At 35.4% G+C, this 21,609-nt stretch overlaps 1 pseudogene across 3 annotated transcripts; it reads right to left on the bottom strand.

Annotated features, from left to right (window-relative positions):
* Window positions 1-7,855: 7,855 nt before the first annotated feature.
* Window positions 7,856-17,489, bottom strand: LOC145583126 (histone-lysine N-methyltransferase family member SUVH2 pseudogene; annotated as a pseudogene). Of its 3 annotated transcripts, XR_014100061.1 has the most exons (3): window positions 15,142-17,489; window positions 9,509-9,810; window positions 7,856-8,267 (listed from the first exon to the last, which is right to left on the bottom strand). The product of XR_014100061.1 is annotated as a histone-lysine N-methyltransferase family member SUVH2 pseudogene, transcript variant X2 (transcript). The 3 variants fall into 3 exon arrangements; XR_014100060.1 differs by lacking the exon at window positions 7,856-8,267 and having other exon boundaries at window positions 9,024-9,810; XR_014100062.1 differs by lacking the exons at window positions 7,856-8,267; window positions 9,509-9,810 and adding an exon at window positions 14,387-14,921.
* Between the last annotated feature and the right edge of the window lie 4,120 nt (window positions 17,490-21,609).

Below are 21,609 nucleotides of genomic sequence, written 5' to 3'. Positions count from 1 at the left end.
TGGTGAACCTCTTGAGGAAGAAGATCTAGATGAATTGAGAGAGCCTGAGGTGTTAGATGGTGACACAACTGATGATGAACAGAGAGTAGCTGGAGATTTAACTCAAGAATTATAGAACTAGCACATAAACTACAAGTAGAGGCTGTTGAGGGTAAGATTAGTGCACAGATGGATAAGGGGTCAGTTGTGAGGCCAAAAGTTAGGAAGGATGGGAATGTTGTTTCAGGATATGAAGATTCAGAGGAAGATATACACTTACCCACTCCAAGTGACCAAGATGACACTTTGGAACAGCAGAGACAAAAAAGGGTTACTAGTTTGGAGGGACACAGACTATTTTAAGTTTCAGTGGACAATGGGACAGAGATTTACCTCTAGGAATGATTTTAAACAAGTTGTGGCAATGTTTGCAATATTCTAAAGTAGGAACTTATGTTTTGTGGCTGCAAATAAAATAAGACAGCAGAGAATTGGTGTGAAGTGTAGTAAGGGCTGTCTTTTTTGGTTGTATGCATCTTGAGATTCAAGAAGAGGGTCATTTATAGTGAAAAAAGTGGTAGGAGAGCACACTTGCCTTAGGAATATGGAGAAGAACATCTAACGTAAATCCACTTGGTTAGCTAATCAGCTGTTAGATGTTTTCAAGGCCAGACCTCATTGGCTTGCTAAGGAAATAATATAAACTGCCAGGAGAGCATATAGGGTAATAGTCAAGAAAGATTTTGCATATAAGGTGAAGTTTTATACTCACAGGAAGCTCCATGGTTTTATGAGAGATCATTATGGGAAGTTAGGGAGATGCCTTCAAGCATTAAAGAAGGCTTCTCCTAATACTGATGTTGATTTAGTGACTTACAAGCATAATAACAAAGGCCCCTTAGTTTTTCAAAGGCTCTATGTCTGCTTTCATGGCATAAAAAGGGATGGAAGGAAGGTTGTAGGAAGATTATATGTGTTGATGCCTGCTTTTTAAAGACTTTTCTTGGGGGCCAATTGATGTCAGCAGTGGGGAGATATGGCAATGACCAGATGTACCCCATTGCTTGGGCTGTGGTGGAAGGTGAAATTAATGCTTCCTGGGAGTGGTTTTTGAAAAATTTGCAAATAAGCTTGAATTTAGCTGATGGTGTTGGATGTGTTATTGTATCAGATGAGCATCAGGTATGAATCACTTATTAACTTGCATTATCTGTTCCTTTAAATGTTGTATGCCTGCTTTGTTCCACTTTGTAATATTTTTTGCTATCTTTTGTTGCATACAGTCCATTATTAAGGGAGTTGAAGGTGTACTCCCTAAAGCTGAACATAGGCATTGGGCTAGGCACATATTTGCACTATGGCATAAGAATTTAAAGGAAAATGACTATAAATTGATGTTCTGGATTTGTGCAAAGGCATATAATGAGGCAGACTACAATGAAAACTTAGAGAAGTTAAAAAAAGCTAACCCCCTTGCAGCTGAAGCTTTCAAATCATACAACCCTTCACTATTCTATAGAGCATTTCTGAAGACAGAAGTGAAGGCTAATGTGATTACTAGCAATATGGCAGAGACATTCAATGGGTATATAATCAATGCTAGGGCAAAGCATTTGATTTACATGTTGGAAGACATTAGGTCATCCGTAATGAAGAGATTGATTACAAAGAGAAATGAAATGATGAAATGGACAACTGATGTATTCTCTAGGGTAGTGTAGACACCCAAATGTGTCTCCCCAAAACCAAACCCAATGATGAATATCTTTCACGTCGCTTGATTATCGAACGAGGTGAAAGTGTGAAAAGTCTAGTGATGAGGATGTTTTTATTAAAATATTTCTCTTTCTGTTTTCAAAAATATTTCTTCTCTTACTCTATTTATGAAAAATAGCCAATCCAATTTGGTTTGGTCCATGATAAGGGTCCAATAATAGTGTAGTTGTATTGGGCTCGAAAAGAGCTTTCCAATGATATATTATAAGCCCAATTCCGATGAATAATGAGGAAGTTATGGATTATATTAATTTGGGCTCGAAATGATTTTTATATGCGGCCCAATGATCTAGAGGAGGGCCTATTAATTATTATTCCTAAGGTTATTAGGATTGATTTTAATCTTCTAGATTATTTAGAAGGTTCCTTTTAATTCTAATGAGATTAGGATTGATAGTTATATTTTAAAGAGTTTTATTTGGAATAAAATAAGTGTTTTATGACAAACCTGATTTTAATTTGATAAACACGGAATTTTCTGCTTAATCATATTAAAAAGAGGATTCCGTACAAAAGCGCGTTTTATCTTTTAATTAGCGCCAAACGACAAGTCTGTCGCCTAGAGTTTACATCTGTCGCCTGACGCCGATGTCTGTCGCCTGGCGACAGATGCTAGTTTTATTCCGAAATAGGACTTGATTTGATTCCGTGCTATTTTTCTATAAATAGGGGTCGTATCTCCTCCGTTTTCATTTATCAACAATCAATCATCAACAATCAATAATCATCAATTCAACAATCATCTCTCTATTCTTTTTCTAAACCTTCACTCTCACAAAATTCCACATTCACAAGTTCTAGACACACCTAGCCAAGTTCGAAGTTGCCTTCACCCTAGACGTGAAAGGTTTAATATTTCTGAGGGTTTGGTTCCAAATCCCTATTTCAATTATTTAATTGCTTGGTTTTAATATTTTTCCTTGAAGTTACTAACGCGTGTATTTTGTTATTAGAAAGAGGGTTGAGGCGTCGAAGTAAGTAATTTAATTACTTTATTGATCTTTTGATATAGAAATCATGCTTAGATTATTTTGTTAATTCCTAGGATGTTTTATTGCTTCCTAGTATCATGTTTAGGGTTAACTAATATTTCTGATATTATGTATGTTTATGATGCTTCCTATTTCTTTTTAATATCATGTTAGTATCATGTTAGGGCTAACTGATCTTTAATGTTTAGTGACATGCTAGGGTTTGTTATTAATCTTGTTAGTATCATGCCTAGGATCTTGCTAATATTATTATGCTTTGAGATTGAGAATATTATTATTATGATGATTGTTATTATGTTGCTTGATATTATATTTATTATTATTTTTATTGCTTGATCACACCTTTTATGCATGTTTAAAGGGAATTTGTACTTGTAATCACGCTTAATAAGATGATTAATAATCTTGTTTAGGCTAATATGATTATAATTCAAGTGATCACCAATAATAGTTTTGTTTGTGCATTAAATTCAACCAACATAGATTAAACACGTTTAGGATTAATCTATTGATTGTATGTTAGTCAGAAAGCGCACGAGTACGAGAAGAATAAAGTAAGTTCGATCTCTTTTAGGTTGGATTTGTACCTTCATCCTCGAACTTCCAGTCATGGTTCCAAAACTATTGGAGTTAACGATCTCCTGGATCGTTAAGGGGTGTAACCTTCACCCTATGAATGGTTTACAAGTTCCTAAAACTTGTTGGCGACTCTTTTGCTCTAACTTCCTTCCCTTTGGACGCCACCATGCTTAAGTGTATGATCACAGTGGGGCTCAAGTGTGGGATGCTTGAAATATTCCCTACAGTTTTTTAGCGACTCCGTTGGGGAGGATTTCTATTTTAATTCCTAAAATTTATTTTGGCAATGATTTAGAATGAGTGGATGAGACTCGAAAAGTTCTAAGTATTTCATGTGCGTAATTTTGATTAACATTGTGGCATATGCAAAAAAAGGTCCGCATTGGAAAGACCATCTGTAATGCGTCAAAAACATAGGATTTTTACACGTAGGAAATCAGGGAAATATCTTTCACAACTAAAATTGAAAAAACGCTACGAAAAAGCTAGAAAATTCAAGAATAGAAAGCTGCCGAGGTATGTAGGAATTAGCGCTGAGAAAACAGCGTCAGCGCCAAACGATGGCGTTGTCGACTGGCTACAGTGCCAGCGTCTGGTGACAGACGCTATTTTCTTGCGCCGAATTCTTCCAATACCGAGCCAGAAATCTACCTTCTTATTTCGACTAGTTTTCTAGTATTGTTTGCTCGGTTTTACTTCCTAATTGAGTTTTTTCCCTTTTTTCTGAAACCCATATGTGTTCTACATATGGCCATAACCCTCTGGGGATTCACGCTCCATCTACCCAATCGAACGCTCCTGGCAACGAAGGGTACATCCGAGTTTGTTGAATTCATCAAACCGTAGAAGCGAGTTTAACTCGCGGAGTCCCATCCACTCGCGCCAACCCTTCTAAAGGTAAGGCTTCCACGAGGTGCATCCGGACTCATAACCATGGACCCTTTTTTACTAACCCATATCCTGAACTTTAGAGAACTAGAGCCATGGTTAGGTTGCAAACTCATTACATCCTATCGTGACTATATGACTACTTGTGCATTATTTGTTGTGCATATCTTATATGTGTTTTCCCCTAACCGTTTGTTTAACTTGTGAATGAGTTAAATAAATTAATTAATGACTAAAGGACTTTGCTAATTTAATTAATTAATTAACAAATGATTAAAGTCTAATTAAATTGATCAAACTCGACTTAGTACGGCTTTTAGGCTTGTCCCTTTAGAGTAAAATACTGGAAACAGTCTTAGATCGATGTTCCAGTAATGGCGCAGAGATCTGGAATGTGGCGCCATGCACTAGCGATTAGCGCCAGGCGACAATATTGTCGTCTGGTGCTGACCCTTAGCGTCTAGCGACAGTTCTGTCATATGACGACGTCCCGTATTTTTGCTCGAGTCTTCGCGACGAGTCTGACTAATCAATTTGCTTAATCGATTTAATCAATTTATTAATGACAGTAATCATGTTTAGTCCTTAATTAAGTCTAGTCACATAGTCTAGTCACATGGTCATGAAACGAGTCAAACATGTCACCTACACTCACTAGTCGATCTTAGCACACACTTTGTGAATATGTCACCATGACCATGTCTTAGGTTCATGCATGAGTCGTTCTTTCCGTCATTTGAATTGGGGGTATATTCTATCTCTCCATCTACATCATCTTTCCATTCTTTACATGCTTTCTCCATATCACAATCTTCATTCTTCCAACCTCCTTCCATCTATTGCATGTTGAATAGAGTTTGAGTCAAATAATTAACAAAAAGTATCCATAACTTCCTTTTTCACAGCACTTGATCAAGGAGAGAAGGGAGATTAATCAAGGACAACACCTTTGTTCAAATACTACCTTTTGACAAACCCATAAGTCGGAAAAGAAAATCTAAGAAGATAATGGCGTCTCAGGAAGAAGTCAATGAACTCAAGAAGGACGTGGCCAACCTAACTGAATTGATGAAGAGTATAGCTCCTTAAGTCAATGACCCTGTGAAGCAACAACAAATGGAGCTCATGCAAGAAAGCTTGAGCAAAATATCCAATGATTATAGATTCCAAGGCATTAGCTCACAAGGGGTCTCAAGGGATAAGGAACTTCTTCCGCAGAAGTTCAGTGCCAATGACATCCCTAAGTTCAAGCCAACAGACAATCCTTATTTTCACTTAAGGGCTTTTGAAACCATAATGAACATTAAGGGGACTGATAGGAAGGTTTTTCATTCTTTGTTCTCACTCTAGTAACAATGTTAGTACCTTTGACCTAAATGATGTCTATACATTCCAAGAGTTTTGGTGCGTAATCTCTTTCACTTTACGTTGTTTACATATTTTTAGACTTGGTGATAACTCTCAAACCATAGCACAATGAATCATTATAATCATTCAAGTAATCAAACATACCAATTTAATTCTTGAATAATAAGTGACCACATAATCTTTAATGTTGATCCCTTTTTAATCTTCCTCGGTGCCAAAGACCTTAAACGCATAACGCGCCAAAAATCATATCCCTCGGTGTTGGAAACACCTTAAGTGCACTAAGGCTCCAAAAATATAATTTAATTCTCGTGTACATAGACACTTAAATAGTTCTTTCCTCATGCTTATAGCATCAATAAAAATTATATGAACCATAATAAAATTCCCTTTTGATATTCCAAACTCCATTAATCATTTTGTTTAATTAAACATGCCTTCAATCATGCCAATAATAAAAGTGTGGTTCATATCCAACATGCCAATATAATCAATTCCAATCATCAATTCACTACAAATAATCCATACTTCACAAATCAATCACCAACATCAATCCAATCAACAATTCCACTCAATACCTATCATGATAATATCTTGGAATAAATTAAATCAAGCCTAGAATGCTTTTACATACTCAAATAATTACCAAGTACGCGAACGTACCTTGAATATGATCTCAAAATCGCCATGACTAAATAAGTCACTCATTTGGAATTCTCCTACAACCCAAAATTGCAAAGAGACAATAATATCTATTCAATATAATTTTCCAGTAATATATACACCCCTTAAATCACCTATAAACCCTCTAAAACAAACTAAAAATTAATTTAAAACTCTTACTTTTATTCCCAATTAATGGGTAATTAAAATCTTTTCAAGAAACTTAATTATATCTTTTATATAAAAATTCCAGCTTTATGAAAGCACATTATATTGTTGTAATTATGTTTTAAAACATCAAATTTAATAGTTTCAATCACCTACAATCAATTTCCATCAGTAATCATAAATTTAGAAACCTAGGGTTTTTAATTTAGGGCTTTTTAAACTTTAATCTGAAAATTATATACATAATACTTATAATCAAACATTATAAAAATCCCCAAAAATCAATAATTAAATCATGGCTAGATTAGGATTAAAACAAAAAGAAATATTTTTTTAATATGTGCGCACGACCACCATGGTTGGGCTGTGTGCCCGCCTGGTGGCCGCAGCTGCTGGCGTGTGCTAGTGGTGGTGGCCGGCCGGTGGGCGACTGTGGTGGTGGTCGATCACTATGGTGGTGCGTGTGTGGTGGTGTGTAAAAATAAAGGGGAGGGGGGAAATTAAAGGAGAGAGAAAATAAGAGGAGAGATAGAGAAAGTTTATATTTGGATATTCTCCACTTTAGGCAAGGTTCAATTTGCCCATGTCATGGGTATTTATACCCCCTCTCTAAACCCTCCTAACTTGAATTCTCATTTCTACACTTAATGATCCATTCTCCTATTCAAACTAGTATTTTGACTTTCTTTAAACACTCCTTTGACTTTAAAATTTCCTTTTATAAAATATATGCCCCAAAGTTTCCAAATCATGAAATTAAATATTTTCAAAGGTATTAAATGAATAAAAGTGAACCTTTTAATTAAAATAAACCTTTTTAAATAAATAAAATATTATAAATATTCATTTCGAATTATTTAATACTTTATGAAATAACAATTTAAATTAAAATACGTATAAAAATACTGGGTATTACAATATATTTCTTTACTTGGCTAATATCTTTATTTTGTTGGCTAATATGTATATTTTAATTGTTGGCTTATATGTTTCATTTTGTAGGTTGATATGTTTATTTTGTTAGCTTACCTGTTGATTTTGTTTGCTGATTTCATCTTTTTGTTGGCTGATATGCATCATTTGTTGGTTGTTGGCTGTTGGCTGATTTGTACCTTTTGTTGGCTGATATATTCCTCTTGTTGGCTGATATGTATCTTTTATTGGTTGATAGGTTTCTTTTGTTGGCTGATACATTTTTACTCATGTATGATATGTCGATAATGTTGATTGATATCAGACATCAATTGGCTGATATGTTACTTTTATTGGATGATATGCGTTATTATGATTAACAACATACTCCTACTCTTTCCCCCTCTTCCTCGAGAATGGGTTTCTCATTAACAACAAACACATAAAATCACGCAACAAACAAACATATAAAGCCACCATCCACAAATCCTTACCATATCATATCATCATCATCATACTGTCATCATCAGCACCACTTAATAAAATTAGAGAACCAAACAATGCGCTAAATATGTACTGTATCATTAGAGAACCAAACAATACCGCCATCTCCTCTGTTTTTCTTTTCTCTTGCTGCGAAAATAATCAACAACTAGAACCACTAACTTCATCTCGCCATTTTCAAAATCTTACCCAGAAATTGTAGAGCCTGCATGTTCGAAGCTCCACCACCGGCCGCCGCAAATCGCCAACCACCGCATCACCAACCGCAAATCACCAACCACCGCATCCACCAACCGCAAATCGCACCACACCACCAACCACGACCACAAAGTCATTGTCATCTTCGCGGTGACATCAGAGATGTTGCCGGAGCTCCGGTGTGAGCTTGAGCTATGGTGTAGACCACGAAGAGAGAAAAGATTGTTGCGATGATTACTCCTGCCATTGTTGATTTGACGAAGAAGATGGTGAAATTGAAGATGAAGTTGAAGATTCTAGAGATTGTTCATTTAATGAAGTTGAAATGGGCTACTGCAATTGTTGATTTGATGAAGTTGAAATAGGCTGCCGCACAAACTATTGGGTGCAGACTGCTGCACCCAAGTCTGCACCCAAGTCTGCACCCAATAGTTTGTGTAACATATAATTTCCCTTTTTACACCCTCATAAAGAGATTGTGTTTTAATTTTGATGAATTTGCTCATTTACATCCTCAAATCTCTTCCTTAAAATGTGTACAAAATTACTAAAACTATTATGCTGCAAGTAATATGAAATGTAGAATTATTTTATTTTTTTTTATACTTTTTTTTTAAAACATCACCAATAATCTAATTTTCATAACAGAACATGAAATGAAAAGTACTACGGAGTACTTAAGAATCAGTTTTTACAAAAATTCTAGAAATTTATTATTTATTTCGTCGTCAAATTTGAGTAGCCTAATTGATTGTATATTTCATGCTTTCGTAATCAATCAAATGCATCAATGTTAATGATTGGCACACATTGCAAAAATGCCACGATTGCTACCACTTTAAAGAGATGCTCTTGAGGTTCTGACAAAAAATTAACCATCACAATTCTCTAAACATTAGATACATGTTCCTAGATTTCCTAACATATTATCACTCCATAATACTAACCATACAATTATTACAAGGGACATCTGACGAAATATTAATACTACGGAAATCTAATTTTTAAGAGGTTTAAACAATGTGAATTATTTCCAAATCATGGAAATAAAGCCATTGTTCTGAAATAAAACTTGTAACATCAAACAAGTTCGATATATTTTTGGATCATTTAGCCTAAGATCACAATAAACATTTTTTTTTGTACAAATATATACAGCAACTCATCAAGACAAAGGAATGTCTAAAATCTAGAAGGATTATATTTTTTTTTTAACAAAGTACTACATGACATCCTCCCCGGAATTACAAGGACCTGCGCCTACACATCTGATGACAAAATAAATGGAGCACCCCTTTAAGCAGAGGAACTAATCGAACCACCTAACCCCAAGCATAAACACAATCACTAACTGTACACGCACTTGTGCAATCTTAACATCATATATACAGCCGACACACTGAATTACAATCCTGCTTATCAGCCTACAAACATTTCTGCTTAGGTTGAAACAAGCTGTTAAAAGGGGTAAGTATGACTACCTCGAGAATTGTAGTGCAGCAAAGGCAACAATCTCCAGTGAGAAACTAAGTTGCACTGCAATTTTAATTGCTGAAGCTCCATTTCCGTCAACTCTCCGAAATTCCATCACTGGTTTTGGCATCTCCACAACATCCAAATCAATAAAAATTGGTAGGTATACCTATTGTGGCAGAACCAAATTCCAAACAACATCTTGGTGAACCAATGGCATGTCAAGTCTTCCATCTTACATTGCAAAAGACGACTGCCGGAAATTTGAACAAAATTGTGTGATGTAAAGGACCAATAAACCCAGGTAGATCTGCAAATAAATGACACAGATATTAGCTATCATTTATTATGACAACATACTAAAGATAAACAATCCAAAATGCCCGTTTAGTACATACTATGATGACATGCATGGATTCACAACTGTCCAAAAAATGTTGTTTATCATGAACACAAATCATGTCATAGAACTAACAAACTGCATTCAAAGTCTACTAATACATGTAGCTGGCCAAAAATTTAATCCCACTGTAACCCATTCACTAAAGTAATACCAGAACAATTGTTAATGCTAATAGTCACTGATTATATGATTCTATCACTCAAGAGCAACCTAGGATGACATGACAACAGAAGACACCCAACCACCTCCAACAATGAAACATACACATCTTTTGCATGATATCAAATTCATTGTCATTAGATTCATGTGATCACAAGCAATAACACCCAACTACTTAGTATTCACACACCGGTAACAGTCCTCAACAAAATAAGAAAGAAAATATTGCAGACGAACGTTATTCTTTATATAGCAAAGAAAGAAAAGCCAAAAAGCCTCAAGCCACAAATAAGAAGCTTCTCTTACCATATCATTGACCTCAAGCCACAAATAAGAAGCTTTTCTTAGCACATTATTGACACACACACACACAGAGATCTAGTGTATTAAAAGTTACGATACTTCTCAGGTTAGGTCTAGTCTCCAAGTTAGAAAAGAAATGCTTAATCAATCTCACTCACTGGATGCATGTACATCTTTGTGGAACAAAATAAGCAATAACCAAATACATTCTTGTTGAATAATTATGCTCTATAGCTTCTGCTCCATAAGTAGAAAAAGCTGAAACAGTATCTCTGCATCAATAGGAGACTTAATGAAGAAACAAAAGGTTTAAGTTGCAAATATCACAGATCTACAAAAGCAGAGTTATCTATAGGTTCCTGATAATAGCTTAATCAAATCTCACAGATTTCAAACTTCCAACATATAGCTGCATAAATCCAACGGCTGAGAATATACGAGCTTTCACTTTAACACCACCCTAGGACAACACCTAGTCGCCTGCTTCATGTAGACTAAGCATGCACGTGATTAAGATAATTGAGAAACAACTTACAGAAAATTCTACATGCATTCATATGTGAAACAACTTACAGCACTACAATCGCTAACCTAAAATAAATAAGATAAGCAATGTTACTCATACAGCCTACGGCACGTCAGGTGTCACATGTCGGATCCTCAAACACCTGGACACGACATGACACCCAAATATATAGTGGCCTTATATGAAAAATTTATAAAATCTTGAGTCACGGACACAACACTCAAATCCGAGTCTAGGAAACATTGAATATAAACCTACATGTTGATAAAGGACTCACAAGAAAAAAAAAAAAAAAAAAAAAAAGAAAAGAAAAGAAATAGAGCATTAAACACATAGAATGCATATTAAATTATAACATACTCCTATGTCCATCTTTGTCACTGAAATTCAAGAATATTTCTCCCAAAAGAAAAAGCAAATTTGAACTTATCATTTGATACAAAATACTGGTGCCACAGGAATCTATAAAATTTAGACAAGGATTCCACACGATTGTATATTGTTTCAGGTTAGGGAAAAAAAAAAAGGAAAGAGTAAGTTGCTGATGTGGCAAAGACGGAAGCACAATAATGCAGCTCCGAGTCTAGAATATATTACAACCTACAGTAAACTTCATAAGTTGTAATCAAGAGGTCCTTGAAGATTACTCGACATAGAATACCGACTCATTAGCTCTCTGATCATTATACCCCTTAAATCTTTATATCCTCTTATGCAGCAGACTGCAAATGTGAGCTTGTTTCTTCTACAACCATCAAATTTGTATGATCACTGATGGTAAGCTATCAGCATGTGAACTTGGAATCAATGTTATGCTTTAAAACCTTTGTTTACTGTGAGAACACAATTGACAGAGCAAGAGATTTGATACTCAATTCTAGTATTTAGCTTCGTTGTTTTAAAGGTGCACAAAATTGATTTTTCTGTATTTTCTTTACAGGTGGAACACTGAGGCTAATTAAATAAACATCAATGAAACATAATCATTAATTAATATAATAAGCTCCAAGTATGATTATCCTTGTGCATATCAGTCAAATTAAAATGAAGAAGTTTTTAACATGACATATCTTATTTAATGCTTTCTAGGACTTTTCCTCAAGTATTTTAAGGCTCTAGGTAGAATTATTATGTTTTATTCAATCCAGCATTCATTAGAGAAACATTGTAATTCCATAATAAAGCTCTTTAGGGGGCAAGAGATTAACAAAATCTAAGCTTCCTACCATTGTTGCATATTGCTTTAAAACTTTTGTGTTGTTGTAGGCCATTATTTATATATATTATTCTGTCACATGTTTAAAGCACCAAAACGGATACAATCACAAGAGACCCTCAAAACAGATAAACTCTGTTGACTGTTCCGCTAGTGCCCACCTGGACTTGCTCAGCCGTCACAAGCCCCAATCTACCCTTGACTTGCTAAACCATCACAAGCCCCGATCAACCCTTGACTCCAATATTGTCGCTAAGACCAAGAGTATCCATCTCCTTATTTCCCTGCTTGTGTTGCTATGTGCTCACAAGCTTTGTCCGCCAAGAGTACAAGACCAGTGCCCTTGCCCCACTAGATGAGAGCCCACGACATGGGTCTGGTGTCAAAACACTGGAAAACATGATTGTTTCTATATAGAGGTTTTTTGTCTTCTAAAATGACCAATAAGGCCGACATCAGAGTCCTACACAATCAAAACAGACTAAAAACATCCTAGCATGTGCCCACATTATGATTTCCGATATTTCATCTCAAACTCCTATTCTTGTAACAAATATCTAAGATCTTTTCAACAGTGATTTCAATCCAAATTCTTTTCATTCTTTATTGAAGAAATCTCAAATGTTTCCATGCCCACTTCATATGCGCCCAAAAATGTGAAATCCTTACCCAAAAAGACAACAATCATCACTTCAAAAAGATGCATAGAAAGGATCGTTCATTCCATAAAATTAAACCCCAACAGTATTACATCCCCACTTCCCAGATTCTAAATCTGTGTTGTATTGTGTAAGGAGGTTGACCTTACCTTACTCACTCAACAACAATATTCTTAATAACCAAGAATCTCTATGCAATTATCAATTTTGAAGTTAGAAGGCGAAATTCTGATCTGGCACTGAATTACCATGTCCAAGTTTGAGTTTCTGCCTTGTACATATACTTGTTTCACAGCCAGTTGATAGCAGAATTTCCGGTGTTTGTGCCATTGTTCAATAATAAAAGTTCAAAAGTATATTACTTAATTTCATATATCTTATGCCAGAATCGATTACTGATTATTTAGAGTGTTTTTGTTTCAGATTTGTCCAGGTGTGGCTGTGTCGCATTCCAAATACTTTTTTCCATTCAAGAGTTACTAGTAAGAAGAGCAGCTCAGTCGAGAACAAATCTAGAGAGCTTTCTAGTATTAAAATTATGGCTGTAAGCTTTTATTTATACATTTTAGACATTTTTAAGGGAATGTTTGTCATGATGCATCTTGTAAAGTCAGCATATTTACATAGAGCAAAATGCAACAAACCAACTACATTCCCCCAAATAAATCCTGTTTCTCCCTTGAAATTTATCCCAAATAAACATCTCATACAAATTATGTTGGGTACAGTGGTTCGCCAAATAATATACTCTGTAAAGCTTTAATCTATCGTAAAACTTCTTCATTATTTATTCATCTTTACTCAAAGGCCCAATATTTTCTCGCATTTCAATAAAAATATAGCAAACAATACACTCCAATTTTTTTTTATCCACCATTACTCAAAAAGGCCCACCAACAATTCTCTCCTAAATCAACGTGCCCACCGCCCAAGAAAGATGGGAACAGGGGATAAATCTAAATATATAGCTCAGAACCTACATTTTCTCAAGCAAAGGGATCAACAAAACCAGATAGCCATCTTGAGACCAAAATTCACATCAAAAACAAACTGGAAGACAATTTCTCCAAAATCATTTTCTTCAAACAGATTATTCAGCGTATTTCAATCTGAAAGCTCATAAGCTTAGCAACTAGAACCCAAGGGCTTGAACTTCACTTTTGGCCGGTGGAAAAGGAGTGTAAAAGGAGAGTGAATGAAAAAAGGCAGTTTCCAATCTAACAGCCACGTAAAACCATCTTAGACATGTGGATGAAAAGTGAATTTGACATTGATTTGACATACCCAATTGGACTTTAAAGTTCAAAATACTACTCTGAATAATTACACACTGCTAAAATTTTGATAATTGAGGCCTACCAATCATATTATTTGTGCTTCATAATATGGCTGAATGATAGCACAAAAAGGTGGAGGAAGTAAACTTACTGGATATGACAACATTTACATGCCATTTCCTCACACGACTCTCTATACATCGCAGAAAAAAAAAAAATTGAATTATGATGGTCATCATCCGAGATACATTATGAGTTATGACCATAGCATATATAGGAGACTCAAACAAACAAAGGTCTTAAAAAAATTATTTGAGTAGGATCTGAAGATCTTATAACATTTCAATTCTGACAGGACACTTGCATTTTTTGGATTTAGAGTCAGGTGATTCTAAAGTTCACACTGAAATTTTAACAGCACAGGGGGCAAATTGATAAGTGTAGCTCATCATCCGTCATAACTCATAAGCTTCTAATTGCGGTTCTTGCACAATGGAAATTACTGCTAGTCATGAGTGAGTCAGAAGTAAGATAATAATAACATTCCCCACTTAGTCAATGTGGTATCAATGTGTCATGTTAAGCAGCACCAAAAAGGAACGAATGAGAAAAAAAAAAAATTTAAGATGCAAGAAAAGATAAAATTATAAGAAATTGGCCTTAAAGATACACAAATGTAATATCAATTAGCCATATGGCCTTTCTCCTTTTTTGTACACGACAGGAGATAGAGAAGTAAGCATAAAAATAAGAAGATTAAATTATGGCTATAATCATAAGCAAGCTTGTGACTGCTTAAGCAAATATACAGCAATTAACCAGCATGTTGGGCGTTCCACGAAGTCCAAATCAAGATGAAATTCACAACATAAACAAACCTGAAATTTATTTGTGCAATTAATTTAGATATTCTATAATTCCAGACAAAGTTCCATCAGATATGAGAAAATGCTTGAACACAACTCGACAGAATACACATCCCAAAACTACAGGAATTAAAACTGTAAAACAATGAAAAAGGATTGATAGTACACGCATGTGAACTATAACTATTGCCAATTAGAGACAGGAAAAGAAAATAGAAAATAGAAAAATTACCTTACTGCATCATATTCTCAACGCACTTCACTGCAACACATCCAAAGATAGGACAGTTGAGAAAAAAACTAATCTAGTTGCAGATTGAGAGCTTTCCAGTATATTCATCAGCAACACCATAATCAAGGCTAAGTTCCCGCATCGGTGGGATGTTCTCCATTGCAAATAGCATAAGATGAGGAAACAAAATGTTGTTATGATCATAAAGCACCAACTGCACCATCACATTGGGGCATGTGCTATGGCTTATGTAGCAAGCAACATTTCGCATTTTGGAAACATCCATGGCAATATCCAATGGAGGGATAGAGGGATATGTTGGCGTCACATAACCAGGATATATTTGGGTTAGATCCCCCCATTCAGCCCACTTTTCTGCAAATCGGCCAGGATATATAAGAGTGTCTCCATTCATGGAGAAAACTTGAGCCTGCTCCCTTGTAAGAATAAGCCCGGCATATTCACAGATAAATGAACCAGCATGTATCAAGTCTAAAGTCCGAACTCCCCAACCTGTTTCCCTCGACCTAAACACTTCCAATCTATGCTTCAGCCCCTTTTGGCTCACACGATTTCGGCAACTAGGAGGACAACCACAATTGCTGTTACATTCAAATACTAAAGGTTTCCCTCTCAGCAAAAAACCATTATTATCATAAGCAATCTCCCCTCCATTCTTCATTGCACACAAACACCCATCATGACAACTAGTGATACAACTGCACCCCATAGTTCCCCCTGAATACACAAAAGCAGGGAAAATCGCCGTGGGGCAATAATCATAGTACAACGGATCATTATCTGCATCAATATCATTAAAAACAAAGATGGGCACATTCTCCTTCTTCATCGAAAGATCGAGACTAAGATACCCCACAGGCCTAACCTGTAGTGCCCTAGTCCTCAAGCTTTGAGCCAATTTCAATAGGGTACTACCCATTTCAGGTTGACCCTCAATTCTTATAAGCTTGAACTTATACACACCATAACCAGATCTACCAACATCAAACCAAGACTCAACAACTTTATATAAACCATCATAAACATAAATTTTAGTAGTAAGACTACCCTCATATTTAAGACCCCTAATCACTCTAATTTCAATACCATAATGCATACTTCTTTCCAAAGCCAAATTACCTCCTTCAAGCTTCTGGTGATTGACCATCCTGTGAAGCTTATCGAGCCCGCCATGCCCTGTATAAATCAACACATCCCCAGCATCTACATCATCTTCATACCCACCAGATACAATGATACTCGTTGCAATCGGTTCACCATTCGAACTCTGGCTCGAAGGCAAGTAATCAATTCCAGCTTGTGACTGCCCATGTAACCCAACCACACAAAGCTCCATTCTAAAATAGAACAAGTCCCCAATGAACACTCCAGGAATCGACCCAACAATCCTCTTATCCCTATTAAGCCATAGCCCACGATCCCTCATCAACGTAGCTGCCCGTAAATCGCCACGAGCTCTTCTTCCGGCCCCTGGACCGCTCCTCCTCTCTTCCTCCGTCATTGTATAGATCCTCAACGCGTCGTAAATCATTCGAGTTCGCCTCACAATATCCCTGAAGTACCTCTGATCCTCCACACTCAGGTTAGTAACTCTAACAAGCTCATTAGACCGCTTCTGCTGACGCCTGAGCTGATTTGGGGCAGCAACAGCCAATGCCGAAAACTGATTCTCCTCACTTGGGACAGCAACAATTGCCCCCGAATTCGAGTCCAACGGCTGCTGCTGCGCCTGATGCAGCTCCCCTTGCCCTGGCATTCGATGCCCAAAAGCCGAATGAAACATCTCCGAAATGCGGTAGAATTCCGAGTACACATTCGACTCCTCGTTGGTCGAAGACGGAGACGGCTCTAGAGCAAAGTCATTTGCCGGAGGCGAGCTGGGGATCAAATCCGGCGTTTCAATCTCCGGAATGGGCTCATCGATAGGTTCAGATTTGACCCGGATTTCCAACTTCGGACGACGGAAGGCTGTCACTGTCGCACCAGGTTGCGCGACAACAGCGGCTGAAGTTGAAGGGAGAGTGGACGGAGCGACACGTGGGTCAGGTACGAGATTGACGTCTGGAAATGGGGCAACAGATCCCATTTCAGGAAGCATGGAAGTTTCGGAGGAGACAGAAAAAATGGAAGGTCTGGTTATGGCGGCGAAGTCAGAGCATTTTTGGCGGTGGTCAGAGGAGTGAGAGAAGGTGGTTGTTGTGGTGGTTAGGGTTTAGGTTAAGGTGGCAGAATGAGGAGAGATTTTAGGTGGCAGTTGATTTGACGACAATGGTGCCAGTACTTTTTGAACCCAATTTCATTCAAATAGATGATGCAATGAAATGAAATAACCAAACCAAAAAAAAAAAAAGAAAAAAAAAAAGGGAAAAGTATAGTACTCTTTTTTTATGAGATGAGGAGAATAATTCTTTTGTTGAGCTGAATGAAAAAATTAAGAGAGACAATAACGATGATGTAACAAAAAGAAATGTAATGAGGAATTGAGGATAAACTATTACTACTATTGAGAGGAAGAGGAAGTAGCACCGCTATTTGTATTACTTGTGCAAGTGAAAGAAAGAATCACAAGAATAACCTTTGAGCGGCGTTATCTGGATTGGTTTCACAAATGGATTGACTAGGGTTGCATAATTGTGATTTTATTTCTGGAAATCTTTCTTTTATCGAAAGAAATTATATCAGGGTTGCAATATTGTGATTTTATTTCTGAAAATCTTTCTTTTATCGAAAGAAATTATATCGAATAAAATTGTTCATTCCCCCCAAAGATTCGCACCAGCTGCATTCTTATAATCATATTGATTATATATATCAAATCACTTTTATTTCATATGAATTATGATTTACTTCCATTAGTATCTCCAATTATGTAATGTGTCACATACATTATTGTCATCCAATTATTTTTAAAATTTAATTTTATTAATTAAAACAAATCATATATGATAAAACAATTCATGCACCCAAAAGAATTGAACCAGCCATATTCATGTAATCATATTGAATATTAACCTGTCGTTTTATTTCACATAAATCATGATTTATTTCATTTGATATCTCTAATTATGTAATGTGACACCAATTTTAAAATTATTGTTTTTTTAAAATTTTATCTTTATTAAAATAAATCATATTTGATAAAAATTCACACAAAAAAAGATTCACAAAAGCCATACACATATTAGGTCAGAGCAAATCATTAATCATATCATATCATATAATATCATATCATATAAATATATGATACAAGTATAATATATCACTAATAAATAAAGCTGAGTCACAGCCAGGTCATGAGACGGAAACACTTGGTGTTAAGTCCCTCACCAAGTATCGCGTCACATAGGCGAAACTATGCATAAACATGTCACGTTAGATGTCATGAAAGCGATATAAGATAAATAGTTAGGATTAAAAAAAAAAAGTTATTTTTATTAGAGTTTTCTATTAAATCTTTCACATATATAAAATAATTTACACAAATTTTTATATGCGGCTGGCCACATGGTGTGGCAGGGGTTACTTGTAGGGTGTTAGTTGTATTCTGAGGTTACTTGTAGGGTGTTACTGGTTTTGGTCAGGGTGTTACTTGTAGGTGTTACTTGTATTTTGGGTTACTTGTAGGGTGTTACTGGTTTTGGTCAAGGTTACTTGTAGGGTGTTACTGGTTTGGTATGAGGTTAGTTGTAGGGGTTACTCAGAATACAAGTAACCCATATAAGTAACCCTAAAATACAAGTAACTCCTGACAAAACTAGTAACACCCTACAAGTAATCCCTGCCGTACCATGTGCCTGCCACACTGAAAAACCTCTGAATAATTTATAATTTCACCACAATTTTTATATAAAAAAAATGAAATTGTAATTTTTGCATCATAAGATTCATTTTTAAAAATGCTTTAAAACAAGATCCATTCATAATATATTTTATCCAATCATGAATTATTTTTTTAATTTAACAGATACAAAAAAAAATTATGAGAAAATATGATGTCCCTCTAAATGAGGAAAGGCAAAAAGTACTCGTCAAGATACCGAGTGACAAGGACTCCTTTCACGCTTATTGGCCTTGACATTCTCCTTTTTACCATCCTTTTTGTCTTTACTCCACATCCTACGTTTATTGTGTAACCCTTTAAGTGTTGGCTCATCAACAACAAAAGTTACTATCCGTCTAGCTATCAACTATTTCACTAGTTCTAGCGACGACGGGTGGAGTTGGTTTCTTTCAAGCAACAAAGACCCTTCGAACAAGAATTTTTCAAATTTATGTATTTGTTTCCGTTGGTTTGTAAGAGCTAGTTTATCTCATTTATATGTTCTGTTGAACTATTTCTAGTTTGTAATAGTTTAATTAAGCTTATGTCAAAAAAAAAAAAAAAAAAAAAGAAAGAAAGAAAGATATCAGAACCATCACAATGAACACTAACATCATCGCTACACATTGAAGTATAAGTTTCATATTCTGATTGATCTCTTAGTTTAAAATTACTATCACTTCCAAATAGTGATTTATTAGTTTCATCCAAGTTTTCCTCGGCACGAGCTATTAATTTACCATACCCTTACCTTTTGCAACCGTTCCTTGCCCCTTCTTCTCACTCCTTCTCTCCCCTTACTTGCACCAGCAAATCATCAGATCTCCAAAGTTTGATAAAAAAAAATTAAAAAAATAACAAACAAAAACAAAACAAAAAAACAAAAAAACAAAAAACATCACCACTTAACAATTTCACAAGTCATTTACAGCAACAATCCATATGAAAAAAACCCCAAAAAAACCCTTTTACATACTATAACTTAGTTCAGATTTAAACACATTAACTCTGTTCAACCACATTAACTTAGTTCAAATTCAAACACTTTAACTCCGCTAATGTGTTTATATAACTATTTCAATCAACAACACTGAACTCAACTCAAATTCAACAACAATACATTCATACATCAAAACATGAACCAAAATTTAAGTATGTCACTAAAACATTACAAGTTAAAATCAATCAAACAACATATCAAATTAACACACTAATCCAATTCAACTGCAGTAATTCGTTTTGTAATTCAATTCTCAATTTATCGATTTCAACTACATATATGCATTCAAATATCTTTGGTTATTCATTTACAATTATGAAAATGAATGATTTAATTAGGTTAATAAAACAACAACGAATAACCTAAATACCTAACAGGAACAATGAAAGTGAAATATTTAAATTCAACCTACATCATATTTATTTAAGATAAAAATACCCAAGACCACGTGACCCAAGCGAAGTGGTCTAGTTATATTGTGACACGTGTCCGCCGGGTAGGCCTTAAAAGCCAAACGATGCTTGACACGAGACAATAGAGAGTTCACCTGATGATAAAACCATGAAAGCCATAAATGACCAAATCCTAAAAGAAACATCATAAAACGACATTGTCCATGATACCTTGTACACACGTTTTGTGCAGCCAATAACCATTTTAGGGCACGAAACCCTAGTGCATACAAAATAAGGTCACTATAATACCCCAATAATTAATTGATATGACAAGTTTATTCAATAACATATTCAAGGCTCTAGCCGAAAAACACTCTATCTTCTCTACTTTCGCTCTCTACCTTTTATGTTTTCAGCCACTTACTTGATCATCAAAAGAGAATATTTCGGCAAACCAGATATTTGTGATTTGGTAGGTTCTCATACGGGACTTTTTCACCATTTAAGTCTATCTCTCGAAGGACATCCAAAAATCCCCAAAATAAATATTCATTTTATTTACGTGCTGAACATATTCCCTAATCTGAAATAAAAGAAAAATAAAACAACAAAAACCCTGTTTTGAAAATTAAAATACTAAAACAATAATCTTCATTTTATTCACTGCTCAATTCCCCTAAATGACACATAAATCACATCAACCTAATTTCCCCCAAATATTACAATAAACTCTTATAACATATACATATTGTCGCTTCAAAAAAAATGAACTAGAAAAACACTTAACTCTATGCTTCATTGTAAGAGAAGAACATTTAAATTGAGAACCAACAAGGAACGGGATGGGGAGCAAAATCAGATGGCACTTTGCTATTGACAATGGACAGTAATGCTGCTAGCTAAGAGAAGAAAAGGAGAAGGGAGTTAAAAAATAAAAACAATTGAGGAATATAAGGAACGAAAAACTACAAGACAATTAGACAAACGGGTAAATGTTTCTTATAAAGCAGTTTCAATGGAGGATGACGATAACCTTTTCCGTTTGGGGTTAACCATGCCCTAATTTCTTTATCTTTTCTTAGGGTTTTCATTTAACTCGGAGCGTAAAGCTGCGAAAATTTAGAGGTGGAGATATGATGGTTCTTGTGCAGCTTCCATGGAGGAGGAAAGCATGAGTAGAGAAACAAAGATATAAAAGTATAGCAAAAAAGTATAACATATTAAAATTATTG

Source organism: Chenopodium album, chromosome 15 (genome assembly GCF_948465745.1).
Source record: "Chenopodium album chromosome 15, dcCheAlbu1.1, whole genome shotgun sequence".
Classification (NCBI taxonomy): domain Eukaryota; kingdom Viridiplantae; phylum Streptophyta; class Magnoliopsida; order Caryophyllales; family Amaranthaceae; genus Chenopodium; species Chenopodium album.
Note: the sequence above shows the minus strand (reverse complement) of the source record. Positions and strands in the feature narration are given on the sequence as shown.